Source organism: Scyliorhinus torazame, chromosome 26, assembly GCF_047496885.1.
Source record: "Scyliorhinus torazame isolate Kashiwa2021f chromosome 26, sScyTor2.1, whole genome shotgun sequence".
NCBI lineage: Eukaryota > Metazoa > Chordata > Chondrichthyes > Carcharhiniformes > Scyliorhinidae > Scyliorhinus > Scyliorhinus torazame.
Genome location: NC_092732.1, coordinates 42,204,127 through 42,217,141, shown reverse-complemented (window position 1 = coordinate 42,217,141; position 13,015 = coordinate 42,204,127). Strand labels below are relative to the sequence as shown.

The 13,015-nt window shown below is 68.0% G+C and overlaps 1 protein-coding gene across 1 annotated transcript in view; it reads left to right on the top strand.

The window, feature by feature from the left end:
* Positions 1–13,015, top strand: part of LOC140403010 (immunoglobulin superfamily DCC subclass member 3) — a 127,047-nt gene that overhangs the window by 26,327 nt on the left and 87,705 nt on the right.

Here is a 13,015-nt window from a genome sequence, read left to right as displayed (position 1 = left end):
GACCCCCTCATCCAGACCCCCTCACCAGACCCCCGCACCCAGACACCCACACCCAGACCCCCCCTCACCCAGACTCCCCCTCACCCAGACCCCCCCTCACCCAGACCCCCATCACCCAACCCCCTCAACCAGACCCCCTCACCCAGACCCCCACACACTGACACCCTCACCCTGTCACCCAGACCCCCTCACACAGACCCCCTCACACAGACCCCCTCACCCAGACCCCCACACACTGACCCCCTCACCCAGACCCCCACACACTGACCCCCTCAGCCAGACCCGCACACACTGACCCCCTCACCCAGACCCCCCTCACCCAGACCCCCCACACCCAGAGCCCCCCTCACCCAGACCCCCATCACCCAACCCCCTCAACCAGACCCCCTCACCCAGACCACCACACACTGACACCCTCACCCCGTCACCCAGACCCCCTCACACAGACCCCCTCACCCAGACCCCCACACACTGACCCCCTCACCCAGACCCCCACACACTGACCCCCTCAGCCAGACCCGCACACACTGACCCCCTCACCCAGACCCCCCTCACCCAGACCCCCTCACCCAGACACCCTCACCCAGACCCCCTCACCCAGACCCCCTCACCCAGACCCCCTCACCCAGACCCCCACACACTGACACCCTCACCCCGTCACCCAGACACCCTCACACTGACCCCCTCACCCAGACCCCCACACACTGACCAGCTCACCCAGACCCCCACACACTGACCCCCTAAGCCAGATCCCCAGACACTGACCCCCTCATCCCTTCACCCAGACCCCCTCACCCAGACCCCCACACACTGACCCCCTAAGCCAGATCCCCAGACACTGACCCCCTCATCCCTTCACCCAGACCCCCTCACCCAGACCCCCTCACCCAGACCCCCTCACCCAGACCCCCTCACCCTGACCCCCTCACCCTGACCCCCTCACCCTGACCGCCTCACCCTGACCCCCTCACCCCGACCCCCTCACCCCGACTCCCTCACCCCGACTCCCTCACCCCGACCCCCTCACCCCGACCCCCTCACCCCGACCCACTCACCCCGACCCCCTCACCCCGACCCCCTTACCCCGACCCCCTCACCCAGACCCCCTCACCCAGACCCCCTCACCCAGACCCCCACACACAGACCCCCTCACCCAGACCCCCTCACCCAGACCCCCTCACCCCGACCCCCTCACCCCGACCCCCTCACAAAGACCCCCTCACCCAGACCCCCTCACCCAGACCCCCACACACAGACCCCCTCACCCAGACCCCCTCACCCAGACCCCCTCACCCAGACCCCCTCAGCCAGACCCCCTCAGCCAGACCCCCTCACCCTGACCCCCTCACCCTGACCCCCTCACCCTGACCCCCTCAGCCAGACCCCCTCAGCCAGACCCCCTCAGCCAGACCCCTCACCCCGACCCCCTCACCCCGACCCCCTCACCCCGACCCCCTCACCCAGACCCCCTCACCCCGACCTCCTCACCCAGACCCCCTCACACTGACACCCTCACCCTGTCACCCAGACCCCCTCACCCTGACCCCCTCACCCAGACCCCCACACACTGACACCCTCACCCCGTCATCCAGACCCCCTCACCCTGACCCCCTCACCCTGACCCCCTCACCCTGACCCCCTCACCCTGACCCCCTCACCCAGACCCCCTCACCCAGACCCCCTCACCCCGACCCCCTCACCCAGACCCCCACACACTGACCCCCTCACCCAGACCCCCACACACTGACACCCTTACCCCGTCACCCAGACCTTCTCACACTGACCCCCTCACCCAGACCCCCACACACTGACCCCCTCACCTCCTCACCCAGACCCCCTCACCCAGACCCCCTCACCCAGACCCCGTCACACAGACCCCCTCACCCAGACCCCCTCACACTGACCCCCTCACCCAGACCCCCTCACCCAGACCCCCTCACCCAGACCCCGTCACACAGACCCCCTCACACTGACCCCCTCACCCAGACCCCCTCACCCAGACCCCCCACACACTGACCCCCTCACCTCCTCACCCAGACCCCCTCACCCAGACCCCCTCACCCAGACCCCCTCACCCAGACCCCGTCACACAGACCCCCTCACACTGACCCCCTCACACTGACCCCCTCACACTGACCCCCTCACCCAGACCCCCTCACCCAGACCCCCACACACTGACCCCCTCACCCAGACACCCTCACCCAGAGCCCCACACACTGACACCCTCACCCCGTCACCCAGACCCCCTCACCCAGACCCCCACACCCAGACCCCCACACACTGACCCCCTCACCCAGACCCCCACACACTGACCCCCTCAGCCAGATCCCCAAACACTGACCCCCTCATCCCTTCACCCAGACCCCCTCACCCAGACCCCCTCACCCAGACCCCCACACACTGACCCCCTCACCCAGACCCCCTCACCCAGACCCCCTCACCCAGACCCCTTCAGCCAGACCCCCTCACCCAGACCCCCTCACCCAGACCCTCTCACACTGACCCCCTCACACTGACCCCCTCACCCAGACCCCCTCACCCAGACCCCCTCACCCAACCCCCCTCACCCAACCCCCCTCACCCAGACCCCCTCACCCAGACCCCCTCACCCAGACCCCCTCACCCAGACCCCCTCACCCAGACCCCCTCACACTGACCCCCTCACCAGACCCCCTTACCCAGACCCCCTCACCCAGACCCCCTCACCCAGACCCCCTCACCCAGACCCCCTCACCCAGACCCCCTCACCCCGTCACCCAGACCCCCTCACCCAGACCCCCTCACCCAGACCCCCTGACCCAGACCCCCTCACCCAGACCACCTCACCCAGACCCCCTCACCCAGACCCCCTCACCCAGACCCCCTCACCCAGTCCCCCACACTCTGACACCCTCACCCCCTCACACTGACCCCGTCACCCAGACCCCCACACTCTGACACCCTCACCCCGTCACCCAGACCCCCACACACTGACCCCCTCACCCAGACCCCCTCGCCCAGACCCCCACACTCTGACACCCTCACCCCGTCACCCAGAACCCCACACACTGACCCCCTCACCCAGACCCCCTCGCCCAGACCCCCACACTCTGACACCCTCACCCCGTCACCCAGACCCCCTCACACTGACCCCCTCACCCAGACACCCAAACACTGACCCCCTCACCCAGACCCCCAGACCCAGACCCCTTCACCCAGACCCCTTCACCCAGACCCCCTCACCCAGACCCCTTCACCCAGACCCCTTCACCCAGACCCCTTCTCCCAGACCCCCTCACCCAGACCCCCTCACCCAGACCCCCTCACCCAGACCCCCTGACCCAGACCCACTCACCCAGACCCACTTACCCTGACCCCCTGACCCAGACCCCCTGACCCAGAGCCCCTGACCCAGACCCCCTCACCCAGACCCCCTCACCCAGACCCCCTCACCCAGAAACCCTCACCCAGACCCCCTGACCCAGACCCCCTGACCCAGACCCCCTGACCCAGACCCCCTGACCCAGACCCCCTGACCCAGACCCCCTCACCCAGACCCCCTGACCCAGACCCCCACACACTGACACCCTCACCCCGTCACCCAGACCCCCTCACACTGACCCCCTCACCCAGACCCCCTCAACCAGACACCCTCACCCAGACCCCCTCACACTGACCCCCTCACACTGACCCCCTCACCCAGACCCCCTCACACTGACCCCCTCACCCAGACCCCCACACTCTGACATCCTCACCCCGTCACCCAGACCCCCACACACTGACTCCCTCACCCCGTCACCCAGACCCCCTCACACTGACCCCCTCACCCAGACCCCCTCACCCAGACCCCCTCACCCAGACCCCGTCACACTGACCCCCTCACCTAGACCCCTCACCCAGACCCCCTCACCCAGACCCCCTCACCCAGACCCCCTCACCCAGATCCCCTCACCCAGACCCCGTCACACAGGCCCCCTCCCACACTGACCCCCTCACCCAGACCCCCTCACCCAGACCCCCCACACACTGACCCCCTCACCTCCTCACCCAGGCCCCCTCACCCAGACCCCCTCACCCAGACCCCATCACACAGACCCCGTCACCCAGACACCCTCACACTGATCCCCTCACCCAGACCCCCACACACTGACCCCCTCACCCAGACCCCCACACACTAACACCCTTACCCCGTCACCCAGACCTTCTCACACTGACCCCCTCACCCAGACCCCCTCACCCAGACCCCCTCACCCAGACCCCGTCACACAGACCCCCTCACCCAGACCCCCACACACTGACCCCCTCACCTCCTCACCCAGACCCCCTCACCCAGACCCCCTCACCCAGACCCCCTCACCCAGACCCCGTCACACAGACCCCCTCACCCAGACCCCCTCACACTGACCCCCTCACCCAGACCCCTCACCCAGACCCCTCACCCAGACCCCCTCACCCAGACCCCCTCACACAGACCCCCTCACACTGACCCCCTCACCCAGACCCCCTCACCCAGACCCCCCACACACTGACCCCCTCACCTCCTCACCCAGACCCCCTCACCCAGACCCCCTCACCCAGACCCCGTCACACAGATCCCCTCACACTGACCCCCTCACACTGACCCCCTCACCCAGACCCCCTCACCCAGACCCCCACACACTGACCCCCTCACCCAGACACCCTCACCCAGACCCCCACACACTGACACCCTCACCCCGTCACCCAGACCCCCTCACCCAGACCCCCACACCCAGACCCCCACACACTGACCCCCTCACCCAGACCCCCACACACTGACCCCCTCAGCCAGATCCCCAAACACTGACCCCCTCATCCCTTCACCCAGACCCCCTCACCCAGACCCCCTCACCCAGACCCCCTCACCCAGACCCCCACACACTGACCCCCTCACCCAGACCCCCTCACCCAGACCCCCTCACCCAGACCCCCTCACCCAGACCCCCTCAGCCAGACCCCCTCACCCAGACCCCCTCACCCAGACCCTCTCACACTGACCCCCTCACACTGACCCCCTCACCCAGACACCCTCACCCAGACCCCCTCACACTGACCCCCTCACACTGACCCCCTCACCCAGACCCTCTCACACTGACCCCCTCACACTGACCCCCTCACCCAGACACCCTCACCCAGACCCCCTCACCCAGACCCCCTCACCCAGACCCCCTCACCCAACCCCCCTCACCAACCCCCCTCACCCAGACCCCCTCACCCAGACCCCCTCACCCAGACCCCCTCACACTGACCCCCTCACCAGACCCCCTTACCCAGACTCCCTCACCCAAACCCCCTCACCCAACCCCCCTCACCCAAACCCTCTCACCCAACCCCCCTCACCCAGACCCCCTCACCCAGACCCCCTCACCCAGACCCCCTCACCCAGACCCCCTCACCCAGACCCCTTCAACCTGACCCCCTCACACTGACCCCCTCTCCCTGACCCCCTCTCCCTGACCCCCTCACCCAGACCCCCTCACTCTGACCCCCTCACCCAGGCCCCCTCACCCAGACCCCCTCACACTGACCCCCTCACACTGACCCCCTCACACTGACCCCCTCACCCAGACCCCCTCACCCAGACCCCCTCACCCAGACCCCCTCACCCAGACCCCCCTCACACTGACCCCCCTCACCCAGACCCCCTCACCCAGACCCCCACACACTGACACCCTCACCCCGTCACCCAGACACGCTCACACTGACCCCCTCACCCAGACCCCCACACACTGACCCCCTCACCCAGACCCCCACACACTGACCCCGTCACCCAGACCCCCACACACTGACACCCTCACCCCGTCACCCAGACCCTCTCACACTGACCCCCTCACCCAGACCCCCACACACTGACCCCCTCAGCCAGACCCCTCACCCAGACCTTCTCACACTGACCCCCTCACCCAGACCCCCACACACTGACACCCTTACCCCGTCACCCAGACCTTCTCACACTGACCCCCTCACACTGACCCCCTCACCCAGACGCCCAAACAATGACCCCCTCACCCTGACCCCCTCACACTGACCCCCTCACCCAGACCCCCTCACCCAGACCCCCACACACTGACACCCTCACCCCGTCACCCAGACCCCCTCACACTGACCCCCTCACCCAGACCCCCTCACCCAGACCCCCTCACCCAGACCCCCTCACGCAGACCCCCCCTCACCCAGACCCCCTCACCCAGACCCCCCCTCACCCAGACCCCCTCACCCAGACCCCCCTCACCCAGACCCCCCTCACCCAGACCCCCCTCACCCAGACCCCCTCACCTAGACCCCCTCACCCAGACCCCCTCACCCCGTCACCCAGACCCCCTCACACTGACACCCTCAACCCGTCACCCAGACCCCCACACACTGACACCCTCACCCCGTCACCCAGACCTTCTCACACTGACCCCCTCACCCAGACCCCCTCACCCAGACCCCCACACACTGACACCCTCACCCCGTCACCCAGACCTTCTCACCCAGACCCCCTCACCCAGACCCCCTCACCCAGACCCCCTCACCCAGATCCCCCTCACCCAGACCCCCCTCACCCAGACCCCCTCACCCAGACTCCCCACACCCAGACCCCCTCACCCAGACCCCCTCACCCAGACCCCCCTCACCCAGACTCCCCTCACCCAGACCCCCTCACCCAGACCCCCTCACCCAGACCTTCTCACACTGACCCCCTCACCCAGACACCCACACACTGACCCCCTCACCCAGACCTTCTCACACTGACCCCCTCACCCAGACACCCACACACTGACCCCCTCACCCAGACCTTCTCACACTGACCCCCTCACCCAGACACCCACACACTGACCCCCTCACCCAGACACCCTCACCCAGACCCCCTCACCCAGACCCCCTCACCCAGACACCCAAACACTGACCCCTCATCCCCTCACACTGACCCCCTCACCCAGACCCCCACACACTGACACCCTCACCCTGACCCCCACACACTGACCCCCTCATCCCCTCACACTGACCCCCTCACCCAGAGCCCCACACACTGACCCCCTCATCCCCACACACTGACCCCCTCACACTGAACCACTCACCCAGACCCCCACACACTGACCCCCTCAGCCAGACCCCCACACACTGACCCCCTCAGCCAGACCCCCACACACTGACCCCCTCACCCCCTCACCCAGACCCCCTCACCCAGACCCCCTCACCCAGACCCCCTCACCCAGACCCCCTCACCCAGACCCCACACCCAGACCCCTCGCCCAGACCCCCTCACCCAGACCCCCTCACCCAGACCCCCTCACCCAGACCCCCTCACCCAGACACCCTCACCCAGAACCCCCTCACACAGACCCCCTCACGCTGACACCCTCACCCTGTCACCCAGACACCCTCACACTGACCCCCTCACCCAGAACCCCCTCACCCAGACCCCCTCACGCTGACACCCTCACCCTGTCACCCAGACACCCTCACACTGACCCCCTCACTCAGACCCCCACACACTGACCCCCTCAGCCAGACCCCCACACACTGACCCCCTCATTCCTTCTCCCAGACCCCCTCACCCAGACCCCCTCACCCAGACCCCCTCACACAGACCCCCCTCACACAGACCCCCCCTCACACAGACCCCCTCACCCAGACCCCCTCACCCAGACCCCCTCACCCAGACCCACTCACCCAGAACCCCCTCACCCAGAACCCCCTCACCCAAACCCCCTCACCCCGTCACCCAGACCCCCTCACACTGACCCCCTCACACTGACCCCCTCACACTGACCCCCTCACCCAGACCCCCTTCACCCTGACCCCTTCACCCTGACCCCCTCACCCTGACCCCCTCACCCTGACCCCCTCACACTGACCCCCTCACACTGACCCCCTCTCCCTGACCCCCTCACCCAGACCCCCTCACCCAGACCCCCTCACCCAGACCCCCTCACCCAGACACCCTCACCCAGACACCCTCACCCAGAGCCCCTCACCCAGACCCCCTCACCCAGACGCCCTCACCCTGACCCCCTCACCCTGACCCCCTCGCACTGACCCCCCTCACCCAGACCCCCTCACCCAGACCCCCACACACTGACACCCTCACCCCGTCACCCAGACACCCTCACACTGACCCCCTCACCCAGACCCCCACACACTGACCCCTTCACCCAGAACCCCACACACTGACACCCTCACCCCGTCACCCAGACACCCTCACACTGACCACCTCACCCAGACCCCCAAACACTGACCCCTCATCCCCTCACACTGACCCCCTCACCCAGAACCTCACACACTGACCCCCTCACCCAGACCCCCTCACCCAGACCCCCTCACCCAGACCCCCTCACCCAGACCCCCTCACCCGACCCCCTCACCCAGACCCCCACACACTGACCCCCTCACCCAGACCCCCTCACCCAGACCCCCACACACTGACCCCCTCACCCAGACCCCCTCACCCAGACCCCCTCACCCAGACCCCCTCACCCAGACCCCCTCACACTGACCCCCTCACACTGACCCCCTCACACTGACCCCCTCACCAGACCCCCGCACCCAGACCCCCGCCCCCAGACCCCCGCCCCCAGACCCCCGCCCCCAGACCCCCGCCCCCAGACCCCCGCCCCCAGACCCCCGCACCCAGACCCCCGCACCCAGACCACCGCACCCAGACCCCTGCACCCAGACCCCCGCAACCAGGCCCCCTCACCCAGACCCCCTCACCCAGACCCCCTCACCCAGACCCCCTCACCCAGACCCCCTCACCCAGACCCCCTCACCCAGACCCCCCTCACCCAACCCCCCTCACCCAACCCCCCTCACCCAACCCCCCTCAACCAGACCCCCTCACCCAGACCCCCTCACCCAGACCCCCTCACCCAGACCCCCTCACCCAGACCCCCTCACCCAACCCCCCTCACCCAACCCCCCTCACCCAACCCCCCTCACCCAGACCCCCTCACCCAGACCCCCTCACCCAGACCCCCTCACACTGACCCCCTCACCCAGACACCCTCACCCAGACCCCCTCACACTGACCCCCTCACCCAGACACCCTCACCCAGACCCCCTCACCCAACCCCCCTCAACCAGACCCCCTCACCCAGACCCCCTCACCCAGACCCCCTCACCCAGACCCCCTCACCCAGACCCCCTCACCCAGACCCCCTCACCCAGACCCCCTCACCCAGACACCCTCACCCAGACACCCTCACCCAGACCCCCTCACACTGACCCCCTCATCCAGACCCCCTCACCAGACCCCCGCACCCAGACACCCACACCCAGACCCCCCCTCACCCAGACTCCCCCTCACCCAGACCCCCATCACCCAACCCCCTCAACCAGACCCCCTCACCCAGACCCCCACACACTGACACCCTCACCCTGTCACCCAGACCCCCTCACACAGACCCCCTCACACAGACCCCCTCACCCAGACCCCCACACACTGACCCCCTCACCCAGACCCCCACACACTGACCCCCTCAGCCAGACCCGCACACACTGACCCCCTCACCCAGACCCCCCTCACCCAGACCCCCCACACCCAGACCCCCCCTCACCCAGACCCCCATCACCCAACCCCCTCAACCAGACCCCCTCACCCAGACCCCCACACACTGACACCCTCACCCCGTCACCCAGACCCCCTCACACAGACCCCCTCACCCAGACCCCCACACACTGACCCCCTCACCCAGACCCCCACACACTGACCCCCTCAGCCAGACCCGCACACACTGACCCCCTCACCCAGACCCCCCTCACCCAGACCCCCTCACCCAGACCCCCTCACCCAGACACCCTCACCCAGACCCCCTCACCCAGACCCCCTCACCCAGACCCCCTCACCCAGACCCCCACACACTGACACCCTCACCCCATCACCCAGACACCCTCACACTGACCCCCTCACCCAGACCCCCACACACTGACCAGCTCACCCAGACCCCCACACACTGACCCCCTAAGCCAGATCCCCAGACACTGACCCCCTCATCCCTTCACCCAGACCCCCTCACCCAGACCCCCACACACTGACCCCCTAAGCCAGATCCCCAGACACTGACCCCCTCATCCCTTCACCCAGACCCCCTCACCCAGACCCCCTCACCCAGACCCCCTCACCCAGACCCCCTCACCCTGACCCCCTCACCCTGACCCCCTCACCCTGACCGCCTCACCCTGACCCCCTCACCCCGACCCCCTCACCCCGACTCCCTCACCCCGACTCCCTCACCCCGACCCCCTCACCCCGACCCCCTCACCCCGACCCACTCACCCCGACCCCCTCACCCCGACCCCCTTACCCCGACCCCCTCACCCAGACCCCCTCACCCAGACCCCCTCACCCAGACCCCCACACACAGACCCCCTCACCCAGACCCCCTCACCCAGACCCCCTCACCCCGACCCCCTCACCCCGACCCCCTCACCCAGACCCCCTCACCCAGACCCCCTCACCCAGACCCCCACACACAGACCCCCTCACCCAGACCCCCTCACCCAGACCCCCTCACCCCGACTCCCTCACCCCGACTCCCTCACCCCGACCCCCTCACCCCGACCCCCTCACCCCGACCCACTCACCCCGACCCCCTCACCCCGACCCCCTTACCCCGACCCCCTCACCCAGACCCCCTCACCCAGACCCCCTCACCCAGACCCCCACACACAGACCCCCTCACCCAGACCCCCTCACCCAGACCCCCTCACCCCGACCCCCTCACCCCGACCCCCTCACCCAGACCCCCTCACCCAGACCCCCTCACCCAGACCCCCACACACAGACCCCCTCACCCAGACCCCCTCACCCAGACCCCCTCACCCAGACCCCCTCACCCAGACCCCCTCAGCCAGACCCCCTCAGCCAGACCCCCTCACCCTGACCCCCTCACCCTGACCCCCTCACCCTGACCCCCTCAGCCAGACCCCCTCAGCCAGACCCCCTCAGCCAGACCCCTCACCCCGACCCCCTCACCCCGACCCCCTCACCCCGACCCCCTCACCCAGACCCCCTCACCCCGACCTCCTCACCCAGACCCCCTCACACTGACACCCTCACCCTGTCACCCAGACCCCCTCACCCTGACCCCCTCACCCAGACCCCCACACACTGACACCCTCACCCCGTCATCCAGACCCCCTCACCCCGACTCCCTCACCCCGACTCCCTCACCCCGACCCCCTCACCCCGACCCCCTCACCCCGACCCACTCACCCCGACCCCCTCACCCCGACCCCCTTACCCCGACCCCCTCACCCAGACCCCCTCACCCAGACCCCCTCACCCAGACCCCCACACACAGACCCCCTCACCCAGACCCCCTCACCCAGACCCCCTCACCCCGACCCCCTCACCCCGACCCCCTCACCCAGACCCCCTCACCCAGACCCCCTCACCCAGACCCCCACACACAGACCCCCTCACCCAGACCCCCTCACCCAGACCCCCTCACCCAGACCCCCTCACCCAGACCCCCTCACCCAGACCCCCTCAGCCAGACCCCCTCAGCCAGACCCCCTCACCCTGACCCCCTCACCCTGACCCCCTCACCCTGACCCCCTCAGCCAGACCCCCTCAGCCAGACCCCCTCAGCCAGACCCCTCACCCCGACCCCCTCACCCCGACCCCCTCACCCCGACCCCCTCACCCAGACCCCCTCACCCCGACCTCCTCACCCAGACCCCCTCACACTGACACCCTCACCCTGTCACCCAGACCCCCTCACCCTGACCCCCTCACCCAGACCCCCACACACTGACACCCTCACCCCGTCATCCAGACCCCCTCACCCTGACCCCCTCACCCTGACCCCCTCACCCTGACCCCCTCACCCTGACCCCCTCACCCAGACCCCCTCACCCAGACCCCCTCACCCCGACCCCCTCACCCCGACCCCCTCACCCCGACCCCCTCACATTGACCCCTTCACCCCGACCCCCTCACCCCGACCCCCTCACCCCGACCCCCTCATCCCGACCCCCTCACCCCGACCCCCTCACCCCGACCCCCTCACCCAGACCCCCTCACCCAGATCCCCTCACCTAGACCCCCACACACTCACCCCCTCACACTGAATGCCACACACTCACCCCCTCACCCAGACCCCTTCACCCAGACCCCCTCACACTCACCCCCCCCCCTCCCTCAGATCCCTCACACCTACCCCCTCACCCAGACCCCCTTATCTCTCCCCTTCACTCGGACCTGCACCCCACTCCCTCAGATCCCTCACCCAGACCCCCTCACCCAGACCCCCTCACCCAGACCCCCTCACCCAGACCCCCTCACCCTGACCCCCTCACACTGACCCCCTCACACTGACCCCCTCACCCAGACCCCCTCACACTGACCCCCTCACACTGACCCCCTCACCCAGACCCCCTCACCCAGACCCCCTCACACTGACCCCCTCACACTGACCCCCTCACCCAGACCCCCTCACCCAGACCCCCTCACCCAGACCCCCTCACCCAGACCCCCTCACCCTGACCCCCTCACCCTGACCCCCTCACCCTGACCCCCTCACCCAGACCCCCTCACCCAGACCCCCTCACCCTGACCCCCTCACCCTGACCCCCTCACCCTGACCCCCTCACACTGACCCCCTCACACTGACCCCCTCCTGCAGATCTTTCACCCAAACTCCTTCTCTTGGCACTTTTACAGCTTCAGATACCATTTATTTCCATTTGTCCGTCACTCTCACTCTACTATTTCTCTCCGTCTCTCATCTCCCTTCACATTGTCTATCTCCCCTTTGCATCTGTTTAATCAGACTAATTTTCATTCTGTCTGTCGATATCGCTTTCCCCCTCTCTCTGTCTGTGTGTCTCTCTCTCTCTTCATTTCTCTCCCTCTCTGTCTGGCTCTCTCTCTTCATTTCCCTCTCTCTCTCTCTGTCTGCCTGTCTCTCTCTGTCTCTCTCTCTCTCACTCTCTCTGTCTCTCTCTTCGTTTCTCTCTCTCTCTGTCTGTCTCTCTCTCTCTCTCTGTCTTAATTTCTCTCTGTCTGTCTCTCTCTCTTCATTTCCCT